Source organism: Tamandua tetradactyla, chromosome 20 (assembly GCF_023851605.1).
Source record: "Tamandua tetradactyla isolate mTamTet1 chromosome 20, mTamTet1.pri, whole genome shotgun sequence".
Lineage (NCBI taxonomy): Eukaryota > Metazoa > Chordata > Mammalia > Pilosa > Myrmecophagidae > Tamandua > Tamandua tetradactyla.
Genome location: NC_135346.1, coordinates 59,499,573 through 59,513,302, shown reverse-complemented (window position 1 = coordinate 59,513,302; position 13,730 = coordinate 59,499,573). Strand labels below are relative to the sequence as shown.

General features: G+C 39.7%; 1 pseudogene; it reads left to right on the top strand.

Moving 5' to 3' along the window:
- Positions 1-4,128, top strand: part of LOC143664360 (large ribosomal subunit protein uL4 pseudogene) — a 38,212-nt pseudogene extending 34,084 nt beyond the window's left edge.
- Positions 4,129-13,730: the final 9,602 nt, after the last annotated feature.

Below are 13,730 nucleotides of genomic sequence, written 5' to 3'. Positions count from 1 at the left end.
CCTATGTTCCTTTTAATAATCATCATCACCTTATAATCACTTGTAAAACATGTTTAACATCTGTCTGTAATCCTCATCAGGCCATCTGCCCCATTAGGTGGATGCAGCTCCTTCAGTGCCAAATGCAGTACTTGGTCTAATAAATACTTATTGATGGAAGTTAAAAAAAAATACTGCTTCTTTTTCCTCTCCTGAAGGAAAATGGTACCAAGCAGTCCTGGCCCTGTAAAGGGTTGGTTTCAGAATCTTCCTTTTTGTGAGGCTAAGCAGGTGAGTCAAGTTTTGCCAGCCAACAACAGGGGACCTGGTTTCTGAGCTTTTGTTGGGGGCAACCTATTCTACAGAAGGATTTGAAGCTAGAGAGCAAACCCTTGAAGGAGATCCTGGGTGTCTAAATAATAATTATAATAATTTTTCAGGGACATGATTGGAATCATTAAAACAAAATAGTCAAGAGTCAGAAGCCAATCTGGATCAGAACCATTAAGTAGGAAATAAGCAAGTCTGGGACACCAGCTGCTAATAGACAATCTGTAACTTGTCATCATTGGTTACTGTGTATGCTACATGCAGTATGTGGGTTGGTTGAAAGGTGCAGTCATAGGGACACCTGGAAAGAAGTTCTTTAGTTTGTTTTAATTTTTTTTTAAAAGGCAAAAATACTATCTTTTTTGTTGACCTGCCAGTTCAGAACCTCTTGGTCTTATGTTTGTCCCCTATCCCAAACAGCACACTCTCCTTTACTCATTTCAAATGTCCTTTTTCTGCTATGTTTTTTTTAGGGAGTGAAAATTGGGTCCTGTTGACATTTTAACAAGTTTCCTTAGACTCTTAGGTCTGGGTAATCTCCACTGCATTCAAATAACTAGGTTTCAATGAAACCCAGAGAAGTGGATGCACAATGCTTGAAGGGCATACTTATACAACATTCTTTGGAAAGGCATTGATTAGCCACAGGAGGGCCTCTTGAAAGAAGGCTGCCTCCTTTATTCTTCCTGGAAGTTCAGGGTCCTAATGAATGCAAACTTTCTTCTTGTATACATTCAGGTCAGAGGGTGGCCATGTAGAGGAGCTATTATACAAAACCCAGCTATTTTATCATTCTATCCACAATAAACATTCTATCCAAAATATAAATATCAGTGTTTCCCAGAGTTTCATGCTTACTGGAACACAACCAAATTTCAGCTTTGCAAGAAACTGCCATAACTAAGAGTCTTTGACTCTGAATTTCTTTGGAAATCAGGCAGGGCTCCTATCAGAGGGCTCCCCAAGATATCCAAAACTCAAAGACCTTCAGAAAGTGTGATGCAGCTGGGTGCTATGCAACAGGGAGTGATGGTTTCTATATAAAGGCATCCAAATTCAATTTAAAAACAAAGACAAACACATGCAAAAAAAAACAAAACAAAACAAAACAAAAAACCCATGTGGCCAAATAAAATATCTGCAGGAGGTCAATTTTCCTCTGTATAGGCTATTTTTCAACCATCCTGCACTCTCTACAGTTTAGTTAAGACTGGGTGGAAGGGGAAGGGAAGAGAGGGGAGGGCGGCAGCCTGGATTATAGGGCTGTGTAAGTAGAATTAATTTTAATCAAGGTATTTAGAATATTTTTTTCCATTTGTTCCAGAAAAATAAATACTCCTAGACTTTCTTTCTGGTGGAAACACACTTGATTCCATCAGATGTCCTCTTTGGAAGGGGTGGCTGTGAAAATAAAGTCAGAGCAAGGCAGTCTCTCCAAAGAGAGAACAATGCCAACCTAGGGACCTGCTACAGAGAGAAAATCTCCATACTACAATGAGAAAGACCTAAGTCTTAGGTAAAGACTTGTAGCATAGAACCATAGAAAGTATCCAGGCCAATTGAGGTGGATTCCCAGCTTCTACCACACATCAGTGGCAGGGACTTAGGGCATGTTCCTCACCCTCTCTGAACCTGTTTCCCCAGCTGCAAAGTAGGCCTTTTCCTGACACCAGTAGGTAATATTGATAGTTACTATTATCACTCATCAGAATGTATGTAAGAAGACTCCTCTAAGAGTAGAAGTCTGAGTTCAGACCTAAAAGCCAGAAACGTTTTATGTTCCAAGCTCAGAATTTATCTAGTCAACTGAATCAAACTTAGCAATGTTTTCCCTTTGTGCTTAGCTCACCCAAATTGTGTAAGTTATTAAGATGCAATACAGGAGTGTGGTGGCTCTGTGCTATTCTGGGTGAGAAAATAGAAGTGTCAACACATTTTGATTCTCAATAGCTGTGAAAGTACCTTGAATAGTGGAAACTATGGATGGTAGCAAGAAAAGACATCTGTTCTTAAAAAAACTTTCTGTTTTCCTGTGGGAGTCACCAGGTTGAAGGTGTGTGACCTTCTCTCTCCACGACAGCATGGTCATCCATCAATATCAGCGTATTCTGAAAAGGGGCAATCATCTGGAAAGAATGTTACTTTGCTTGCCATGTTCAAGGCTCCCATTAGGCCAGACATCGTAAACTTTGTTCACACCAATTTGTGCAAAAGTTTACAGACAGTCCTATGCTGTCAGTGAGTTAGCAGGTCCTCACACCAGTGCTGAGTTCTGGGGCATGACACAATGGTGGCTCTAATTCCAGAGTTCAAGGTGGGGGGATCACCGATCTGGTCAGGGTGCTTCTGGAAATATGTGTTGTGGAGGCCGCGTATTTGCACCAACCAAAATATGGTGATGACAGCACTGAAGAGTAAACACAATGCAGAGGTTCTACGCCATCTGCTCTGCCCTGGCTGCCTTAGACTTACCAGCATTGGCCATGTCTAACAGTCATCATATTGAGGAAATTCCTGAACTTCCTTTGGTGGGTGAATTAGTTAGGGTTCTTTAGAGAAACTGAATCAACAGGGAATACTTGCAAATATAAAATTTATAAAAGTGTCTCACATGACCGTGGAAATGCAGAGTCCAAAATCTGCAGGGCAGCTGTGAAGCTGACGATTCCGATGGAGGGTCTGGAGGAACTCCACAGGAGAGGCTCACCAGCCAAAGCAGGAAGAGCCTGTCTCTTCTGAATCCACCTTAAAAGGCTTCCAGTGATCAGATTAAACATTACTCATTGCAGAAGACACTCCCCTTTGGCTGATTACAAATGGAATCAGCTGTGGATGCAGCTGACATGATCATGATTTAATTCTATGAAATGTCCTCATTGCAACAGACAGGCCAGCATTTGCCCAACCAGACAAACTGGTACCACCACTTGGCCAAGTTGACACACAAACTTGACGATGACAGTGGGTGAAGATAAAGTTGAAAGCTACAAGAAGACAAAGGAGGCTGTTTTGCTTCTTAAGAAACTTAAGGCTTGGAATGATAACAAAAAGTTCTATCTCTCAGCGTGTAAGAACTGGCAAGGTTAAAATGAGGAACCGTTGTCACATCTAGCACAGGGGGCCATGCATCTTCTATAACAAGGACAATAATATCATCAAGGCCTTCAGAGAACTCCCTGGAATTATTCTGCTTAATGTAAGCAAGCTAAACATTTTGAAACTTGCTCCTGGTGGGCACATAGGATATTTTTGCATTTGGACTGAAAGTGCTTTATGCAAGTTAGATGACCAATATAGCACTTCTCAAAAAGCTGCCTCTCTCAAGACAAACTACAACTTCCCATGCATGAAATGATGACTATAGACCATACCAGGACCTTGAAAAGCCCAGAGATCCAAAGAACCCCCCCCAATCACCTTGCAAGAAAATTCATTGCCAAGTCCTAAAGAAGAACGTACTGGAAAAATCTGAGAAACATGTTGAAACTAAACCCATATGCAAAGACTATGCACCAAAACACCATTCTTCACCAGGCCAGGAATCACAGACTCAGCATGGATAAAGCAGCAGCAGCACTAGAGGCCAAATCAGATGAGAAGAAGGTTCCAGGCAAGACGCCTGTAACGAGGAAGAAAGGAGGAAAAAAGGCCATTGGTGTTAAGATGCCACAGAAACCTTTGGTGGGAGAGAAGGCTGCAGCTACCAAGAAAACATCAGCTAAAAAGAAGTCAGCAGAAAAGACACCCACTACAGAAGAATCCTGCTGTTTAAATTACTTATTCCATAAAAATCACATCATTTTGGACAGTATATTTTGAATTAAGAGCAGATCAAAGAGGCAGTGAAAACAAACAAAAAAACTTTTCCCACTTTTCAGGAACAATAAGGCCCACTCTACCCCATGATACGGCAAGTGTAATTAAAATTTAAACATCTACTAGATGTGCGAGGTAATTTTCATATCTACCTCATGTTATTTAATGTTACAGATGAGGAAAATGAAGCTCAGGGAGGAAAAGTAACGTGCCCCAAATCACACAGTAAGTGAGCAGTAAAACCAGGGCCTCTCAACCTGGGCACTCCTGACATTTTGGGCTGAATAAGTCTTGTTGTGGGGTTATCCTGTACGTTGTAAGATGTCTAGCAGCATCCATGGCCTCTACCCATTAGATACCAGTAGAATCCCTTCAGTTGTGACAATAAAAATATTGCAAAATACTGTTCTATACCTGTAAGGGATATCACCATCACCAATGGGCTATACAAGTGCTTTCACAGGGCTTGGTTTGGAGGAGTCCTCTGGATCAAGGCCAATGGTGGTGGGTCTCTCTTTTTTTAAATATTTTTATCGATAAATCTTAACATACAAACATTCCATACATGGTGTACAACCAGCGACTCACAATATTATCACCATGATCATGTTTTTTAGAACATTTGCATCATCTTAGAAAGAGAAATAAAAAGAAAACAGAGGTCAGTGTGATGGTGGCTCAGTGGCAGAATTCTTGCCTGCCATCCCAGAGACCTGAGTACAATTCCCAGTGCCTGCCCATGCAAAAAAAAAAAAAAAGAAAGAAAGAAAGAAAGAAAAGAAGAAGAGAAAGAAAAAAAAACTCATACATAGGTGGTGGTCTCTTTCAAATGAACAAATGCTTGAAGTCAGAAATCCTCATGGAAGTCACTTCTTTCAGTAATTCATCTGCCTTACCTATTGACACACTATTTACTGAGGTGCCTTTAATAAATACTGAGAATAAGTAATTACCATATGCTACTTTAAACCTGCATTAAGAAAGCTAGGTGGTCTTTGGGATGAGAAAGGACCCTTACACCCTAATAAAAACATATGGGTTCTGTCTCTTTATTCTTTCTTCCTGGATAATTCAGATGGTCCTGAGTTAAATTTCTCCTTTATCTACTCTTAAATTCTAAGTGCAAAAGAACTGCTAGAGAAAAAGGGTTTCATAACAGTTATAGGAAAATTGGTTCTCCAAGCAAATAAATTGAAGTTTAAGTTTAGGTTCAACTGCTTGCACCCTAGACAGATCATTTAAGCAAGTTACTTAAGCAAAGCCTTAGCTTTTTCCATTAATGTCTAGTTTATGAAGTAAGGAAATAAAGATTTAAATAATGTCAATTATTTAATAATAACAAGTTTATGATGTTATACATTTTAAACTAGATAGCATGTGCTTTAGTTTGCTAAAACTGCTGAAATGTACTATATCAGAAATGGGTTAGCTTTTACCATGGGGATTTATTAACTCACAACTTACAGTTCTGAAGCCCTGAAAATGTCCAAATCAAGGTATTGCCAAGATGATACCTGGACTCTGAAGGCAGGCTGCTGGTGATCTCAGCTTCTCTGCCACATGACTAGGCACATGGCAGGTCTGCTGGTCTCTCCCTTCTCTTCCGGGTTTTCTTGTTTGCAGCTTCTGGCTTCTCCATCTGTGGCTTTCTTTCTTAGCTTCTGTGTTTTTTCTCTCTGAGCTTATGTGTGCTTCTCTGAATTCCATCTCTTAATGACTTGGGTAAGAGAATTAAGACCCACCTTGGGGACACCTCAACTGAAGGAACCTAATCAAAAGGTCCCACCCACAATAGGTCTTCACCTATAGGAATAGATTAGTTTAAGAGTACGATCTTTTCTGGGGTACATACAGCTTCAGACCATTATAGCATGCATTTACTGGGCTAACAGTGGTTCTAGTTCTATTTATTGAGCATTACCATATGCCAGGCACCGAGAAGCATGCTCCTCCTAGAAGAAAACAGGGGAAAAAACTTCAGGACCTTGGATTTGGCAATGGACTCCTAGATATGACACCAAAAGCACAAGCAACAACAACAAAAAAAGATAGACAAGTAGAACTTTATCAAAATTAAAAATTTGGGTACATTAAAAGATATTATTTAGAATGTAAAAAAGATAACCAATAGAATAGGAATTCTACCAAACCCTTAAGGAAATCTTAATGCCAATTCTTCACAAACTCATACAAAAATACAGAAGGAACACTTCTTAACTCATTCCATGAGGTCAGTATCCCCTAATATCAAAACCAAAGACATCACAGGAAAACAAAACCACAGAATATATTTCTTATGAAGACAGACTGAAAAATCCTCACAATAATATGAACAAACCCAAACTAATAATATATAAAAAAGATTATACATCATGGCCAAGTGGACTTTATCCCAAGAATGTAAAGTTGGTTCAACATCCATCATATACCATATACAAATTCTGACTACTAAAAATGGGCTGCAGCTTAGCTGAACCTTGAGTAAAAGCTGAGGTTGCTGGGTTTTGCACTGATGCAGAGGGAGCAGGGCTGACAGAAAAAGAAAAAAAAATAGAGATTTTTTTTGAACAATCAACACAAAATACTTGAAAGGGCCTGGGCCCTGAAGGAAAGGAGGGGGCACATAGGACCTGGAGATACACAGAACAATGTACCAACTTAAGATCTTGATTGGTAAACCCAAGGAAGGAGGTCCTGCTCTGAAAAGGATTTTTTTCTTTTTTTTGTGCCTGTGTTTCTATGGCTTGACTGCTTTTTGGATACAACTGCAAGGCTTCTCAGGCTCCCACTGCCCCAGGCAAGGGTGGAAATAAGCTTGTCTAAAAGCTTGTCTGGAGGCTGTGCCTTCCCCAGGAGAGGGGTTGGGCCCAGTTCAGGTGGAATCACCCCCTAAAGGAATTCAGACCCCAGGGTCTGGAAAACTGAAAGCCATTAAAGCCAGCATGTGACCTCTCCTCTATCTCAACCACACTCCCAGCAGTGAGAGTCTGATGAAGTTAAAGGTACCACATCACCTTATGCTGGTGGGACATGCAGGCAGACAAGCACCATATACTGGGCAGGATAGGAAAAACACAGAGTCTAGAGGCTTCATATGAAAGTCTTTCAACCTGCTGGGTCTCACACTCAGGTAAAACTGACACAGGTAACTCTTTCCTCCTGAGAGGAGGCCAGTTTGGTCTGGGAAAATATGACTGGGGTCTATAATATCTAAATAGACCCTCCTAAGGGGGGGGGGGGGGAAATGGCACCATACAGGCAGGGCAAAAAACTAGAAAACAAGAACTGAATAACTGATCTGTTAAACAAAACCTAAGCTAGAGGTCTAGAATAAGCTGAACTGATGGTCAAAGAACAGATAGACAGCAAAGTCATGTGGCAAGAAAATCCTATGTAAAAAAAAGTGAAAACAACCTCCAGAATAAACTAATTAAGGAAATTAAATGCCTAGCACCAGCAAAAAATAGTGAGTCACATTAGGCAAATTGAAGATATGGCCCAGTCAAAGGAACAAACCAACAATTCAAATGAGATACAGGAGTTGAAACAATTAATTCAGAATGTTCAAACACACATGGAAAACCTCATTAAAAATCAAATCAATGAATTGAGGGAGGATAGAAAGAAGGCAAGGGATGAATGAAAAGAAGAAATCAAAAGTCTGAAAAAACAAATCACAGAACTTATGGGAATGAAAGGCACAGTAGAAGAGATGAAAAAAAAACAATGGAAACCTACAATGTTAGATTTCGAGAGGCAGAAGATAGAATTAGTGAACTGGAGGACAGGACATCTGAGATCTGACAAGCAAACAAAAATATAGGGAAAAGAATGGAAAAATATGAGCAGGGAATTGAATGACAACATGAAGCACACGAATATACATGTTATGGGTGTCCCAGAAGGAGAAGAGGAGGGAAAAGAAGGAGAAAAACTAATGGAGGAGACTTCCTGGAAGATGGCAGCTTAGTAAGACGCGCGGATCTTAGTTTCTTCTCCAGGACACCTACTAGGGGAGTAGAAACGATACAGAAAGCGCCCAAAGCCACAACAGAGATAAAAAAGACAGCGTACCTCATCCTGGAACGGCTGGCTGGCTGAGAGAAGCAGCTCGGGTGAGATCGCCGAGGCGCGCGGGCCTTACCGGGCGGGGTGGCAAGCGGCCGGAGTTACTCCCTTCCCCCTTCCCGGGCCGGCTGGGAGAATTGGAGAGGTGGTCCCCTGAAACCAAGGCGACTGGCGCCCACACCACGCGCAGCCCCCGGACCAACTGAGAGAATTGGATCGGAAACCCCCAGGCCGCGGAGAACGGTGACCCCGTGACTCCCGGGGAACGTGCACTCTCTCGGGCAGGCCGCTGCCGCTGGCGCCCTCCCACCACGCTTGTTGCCCAGGGCCGACTAGGAAATTCGGACGGGCTCTTTCCCTGGCTGCGGCGACCAGCAACCCTCCCTGCGTTCGGACCCCAGGCCGGCTCAAGCCGCTTCGGCTAGCGAACCCCAAGGACGGCGAGAGTTTTCCAAAGTTTAAGGTCCCACAGCACCTTTTACTGGTGGGACCCGCAGACAAACGTGTGCCACGAGCGCCACCTACTGGGCAGGATAAGAAAAACAGAACCCAGAGATTTCACAGAAAAATATTACAACCTTGCTGGGTCCAACACCAAGAGAAATCTGAATAAATGCCCAGACGCCAGCAGCAGAAGATAACTGTCCACGCTCAAAAGATTGAGAATATGGCTCAGTCAAAGGAACAAACCAATAGCTCAAATGAGACACAAGAGCTGAGACAACTAATGCTGAATATACGAACAGAAATGGAAAACCTCTTCAAAAATGAAATTGATAAATTGAGGGAGGACATGAAGAGGACATGGGCTGAACATAAAGAAGAAATAGAAAAACTGAAAAAACAAATCGCAGAACTTATGGAAGTGAAGGATAAAGTAGCAAACATAGAAAAAATAATGGATAGCTACAATGATAGATTTAAAGAGACAGAAGATAGAATTAGTGATTTGGAGGATGGAACATCTGAATTCCAAAAAGAAACAGAAACTATAGGGAAAAGAATGGAAAAATTTGAACAGGGTATCAGGGAACTCAAGGACAATATGAACCGCACAAATATACGTGTTGTGGGTGTCCCAGAAGGAGAAGAGAAGGGAAAAGGAGGAGAAAAACTAATGGAAGAAATTATCACTGAAAATTTCCCAACTCTTATGAAAGACCTAAAATTACAGATCCAAGAAGTGCAGCGCACCCCAAAGAGATTAGACCCAAATAGGCGTTCTCCAAGACACTTACTAGTTAGAATGTCAGAGGTCAAAGAGAAAGAGAAGATCTTGAAAGCAGCAAGAGAAAAACAATCCATTACATACAAGGGAAACCCAATAAGACTTTGTGTAGATTTCTCAGCAGAAACCATGGAAGCTAGAAGACAGTGGGATGATATATTTAAAATACTAAAAGAGAAAAACTGCCAACCAAGACTCCTATATCCAGCAAAATTATCCTTCAAAAATGAGGGAGAAATTAAAACATTCTCAGACAAAAAGTCACTGAAAGAATTTGTGACCAAGAGACCAGCTCTGCAAGAAATACTAAAGGGAGCACTAGAGTCAGATACAAAAAGACAGAAGAGAGAGATATGGAAAAGAGTGTAGAAAGAAGGAAAATCAGATATGATATATATAATACAAAAGGCAAAATGGTAGAGGAAAATATTATCCAAACAGTAATAACACTAAATGTCAATGGATTGAATTCCCCAATCAAAAGACATAGATTGGCAGAATGGATTAAAAAACAGGATCCTTCTATATGCTGTCTACAGGAAACACATCTTAGACCCAAAGATAAACATAGGTTGAAAGTGAAAGGTTGGGAAAAGATATTTCATGCAAATAACAACCAGAAAAGAGCAGGAGTGGCTATACTAATATCCAACAAATTAGACTTCAAATGTAAAACAGTTAAAAGAGACAAAGAAGGACACTATATACTAATAAAAGGAACAATTCAACAAGAAGACATAACAATCATAAATATTTACGCACCGAATCAGAATGCCCCAAAATACGTGAGGAATATACTGCAAACACTGAAAAGGGAAATAGACTCATATACCATAATAGTTGGAGACTTCAACTCACCACTCTCATCAAGGGACAGAACATCTAGACAGAGGATCAACAAAGAAATAGAGAATCTGAATATTACTATAAATGAACTAGACTTAATAGACATTTATAGTACATTACATCCCACAACAGCAGGATACACCTTTTTCTCAAGTGCTCATGGATCATTCTCAAAGATAGACCATATGCTGGGTCACAAAGCAAGTCTTAACAAATTTAAAAAGATTGAAATCTTACACAACACTTTCTCGGACCATAAAGGAATGATGTTGGAAATCAATAATAGGCAGAGTGCCAGAAAATTCACAAATACGTGGAGGCTCAACAACACACTCCTAAACAACGACTGGGTCAAAGAAGAAATTGCAAGAGAAATTAGCAAATACCTCGAGGCGAATGAAAATGAAAACACAACATATCAAAACTTATGGGACGCAGCAAAGGCAGTGCTAAGAGGGAAATTTATTGCTCTAAATGCCTATATCAGAAAAGAAGAAAAGGCAAAAATTCAGGAATTAACTATCCATTTGGAAGAACTGGAGAGAGAACAGCAAGCTAACCCCAAAGCAAGCAAAAGGAAAGAAATAACAAAGATTAGAGCACAAATAAATGAAATTGAAAACATGAAAACAATAGAGAAAATCAATAAGGCCAGAAGTTGGTTCTATGAGAAAATCAATAAGATTGATGGGTCCTTAGCAAGATTGACAAAAAGAAGAAGAGAGAGGATGCAAATAAATAAGATCAGAAATGGAAGAGGAGACATAACTACTGACCTCACAGAAATAAAGGAGGTAATAACAGGATACTATGAACAACTTTACGCTAATAAATACAACAATTTAGAGGAAATGGACGGGTTCCTGGAAAGACATGAACAACCAACTTTGACTCAAGAAGACATAGATGACCTCAACAAACCAATCACAAGTAAAGAAATTGAATTAGTCATTCAAAAGCTTCCTAAAAAGAAAAGTCCAGGACCAGATGGCTTCACATGTGAATTCTACCAAACGTTCCAGAAAGAATTAGTACCAATTCTCTTCAAACTCTTCAAAAAAATCGAAGTGGAGGGAAAACTTCCTAATTCATTCTATGAAGCCAACATCACCCTCATACCAAAACCAGGCAAAGATATTACAAAAAAAGAAAACTACAGACCAATCTCTCTAATGAATACAGATGCAAAAATCCTCAATAAAATTCTAGCAAATCGTATCCAACAACACATTAAAAGAATTATACATCATGACCAAGTAGGATTCATCCCAGGTATGCAAGGATGGTTCAACATAAGAAAATCAATTAATGTAATACACCATATCAACAAATCAAAGCAGAAAAATCACATGATCATCTCAATTGATGCAGAGAAGGCATTTGACAAGATTCAACATCCTTTCCTGTTGAAAACACTTCAAAAGATAGGAATACAAGGGAACTTCCTTAAAATGATAGAGGGAATATATGAAAAACCCACAGCTAATATCATCCTCAATGGGGAAAAATTGAAAACTTTCCCCCTAAGATCAGGAACAAGACAAGGATGTCCACTATCACCACTATTATTCAACATTGTGTTGGAGGTTCTAGCCAGAGCAATTAGACAAGAAAAAGAAATACAAGGCATCAAAATTGGAAAGGAAGAAGTAAAACTATCACTGTTTGCAGACGATATGATACTATACGTCGAAAACCCAGAAAAATCCACAACAAAACTACTAGAGCTAATAAATGAGTACAGCAAAGTAGCAGGTTACAAGATCAACATTCAAAAATCTGTAGCATTTCTATACACTAGTAATGAACAAGCTGAGGGGGAAATCAAGAAACGAATCCCATTTACATTTGCAACTAAAAGAATAAAATACCTAGGAATAAATTTAACTAAAGAGACAAAAAACCTATATAAAGAAAACTACAAAAAACTGCTAAAAGAAATCACAGAAGACCTAAATAGATGGAAGGGCATACCGTGTTCATGGATTGGAAGACTAAATATAGTTAAGATGTCAATCCTACCTAAATTGATTTACAGATTCAATGCAATACCAATCAAAATCCCAACAACTTATTTTTCAGAAATAGAAAAACCAATAAGCAAATTTATCTGGAAGGGCAGGGTACCCCGAATTGCTAAAAACATCTTGAGGAAAAAAAACAAAGCTGGAGGTCTCGCGCTGCCTGACTTTAAGGCATATTATGAAGCCACAGTGGTCAAAACAGCATGGTATTGGCATAAAGATAGATATATCGACCAATGGAATCGAATAGAGTGCTCAGATATAGACCCTCTCATCTATGGACATTTGATCTTTGATAAGGCAGTCAAGCCAACTCACCTGGGACAGAACAGTCTCTTCAATAAATGGTGCCTAGAGAACTGGATATCCATATGCAAAAGAATGAAAGAAGACCCATCTCTCACACCCTATACAAAAGTTAACTCAAAATGGATCAAAGATCTAAACATTAGGTCTAAGACCATAAAACAGTTAGAGGAAAATGTTGGGAGATATCTTATAGATCTTACAACTGGAGGCGGTTTTATGGACCTTAAACCTAAAGCAAGAGCACTGAAGAAGGAAATAAATAAATGGGAACTCCTCAAAATTAAACACTTTTGTGCATCAAAGAACTTCATCAAGAAAGTAGAAAGACAGCCTTCACAATGGGAGACAATATTTGGAAATGATATATCAGATAAAGGTCTAGTATCCAGAATTTATAAAAAGATTGTTCATCTCAACAACAAAAAGACAGCCAACCCAATTACAAAATGGGAAAAAGACTTGAACAGACACCTCTCAGAAGAGGAAATACGGATGGCCAAGAGGCACATGAAGAGATGCTCAATGTCCCTGGCCATTAGAGAAATGCAAATCAAAACCACAATGAGATATCATCTCACACCCACCAGAATGGCCATTATCAACAAAACAGAAAATGACAAGTGCTGGAGAGGATGCGGAGAAAGAGGCACACTTATCCACTGTTGGTGGGAATGTCAAAGGGTGCAACCACTGTGGAAGGCAGTTTGGCGGTTCCTCAAAAAGCTGAATATAGAATTGCTATACGACCCAGCAATACCATTGCTAGGTATCTACTCAAAGGACTTAAGGGCAAAGACACAAACGGACATTTGCACACCAATGTTTATAGCAGCATTATTTACAATTTCAAAGAGATGGAAACAGCCAAAATCTCCATCAACAGAAGAGTGGCTAAACAAACTGTGGTATATACATACGATGGAATATTATGCAGCTTTAAGACAAGATAAACTTATGAACCATGTAATAACATGGATGGACCTAGAGAATATTATGCTGAGTGAATCCAGCCAAAAACTAAAGGACAAATACTGTATGGTCCCACTGATGTGAACGGACATTCGAGAATAAACTTGAAATATGTCATTGGTAACAGAGTTCAGCAGGAGTTAGAAACAGGGTAAGACAAT